This window comes from Microtus ochrogaster, linkage group LG1 (genome assembly GCF_000317375.1).
Source record: "Microtus ochrogaster isolate Prairie Vole_2 linkage group LG1, MicOch1.0, whole genome shotgun sequence".
NCBI classification, from domain to species: Eukaryota; Metazoa; Chordata; class Mammalia; order Rodentia; family Cricetidae; genus Microtus; species Microtus ochrogaster.
Window position 1 is genome coordinate 57,498,029 of NC_022027.1, and position 745 is coordinate 57,498,773.

The 745-nt window shown below is 35.0% G+C and overlaps 1 protein-coding gene across 1 annotated transcript in view; it reads left to right on the forward strand.

The window, feature by feature from the left end:
* Positions 1-745, forward strand: part of Ccdc18 (coiled-coil domain containing 18) — a 113,988-nt gene that overhangs the window by 14,556 nt on the left and 98,687 nt on the right. The window lies entirely within an intron of this gene.

Below are 745 nucleotides of genomic sequence, written 5' to 3' on the forward strand. Positions count from 1 at the left end.
TTTTGTTTTGTTTTTGTTTTTCAAAACAGGGTTTCTCTGTAGCTTTGGTGCCTGTCCAGCAATAAGTTTTCTTAATGACTAAGCCATCTCTCTCTGCCATTGTTATTCTAGTAATTTTTCATTGTGATCATTCTCAATATTCTAGGTAACTAAATTATAATTACCAGGAAATAACAAAAATTTTCCTGCTCAGAATTTGTACTTCTTTCTACTTTTCCATTTTTGTGTTTTTCATTGGGTAGAACAGTTAAAGATATCTTTGGTTGTAGAAATGATATCAATTATATTTGCTTTGTTTCTGAAGTATATATTAGTGCTTCTAGTTTGCATGAAATATGTTTGCTTTTGTAAAGACTGCTAAGGATGACTTTAATTCCTGATCCTTTTCCTCTTAAATGCTGTAAATATGAGCGTGTTCCACCATGCTCAATTGTTGGGTGTGAAATCTGGTGTGGACTTTTACTTTATGTGGGTTTTTCATTTGATCAAAGTATTCTTTTATGCTATATATATAGTCTTCCATTGATTATAGTGCAATATTATTTGTATTTTAATAAATCTTGCCTGAAGACCAGAGGCAAAGCTAAAGCCACCAGAGGTCAGGCCATGGTAACACACACCTTCAATCCCCGGAAGACAGAGAGAGACTGGTGGATCTCTGAGTTCAAGGCCACCCTAGGCTACACAAGATCAACGCAGAAACATATCGAGGTGGTGGTGCCTCACACCTTCCTTTATTTATTTA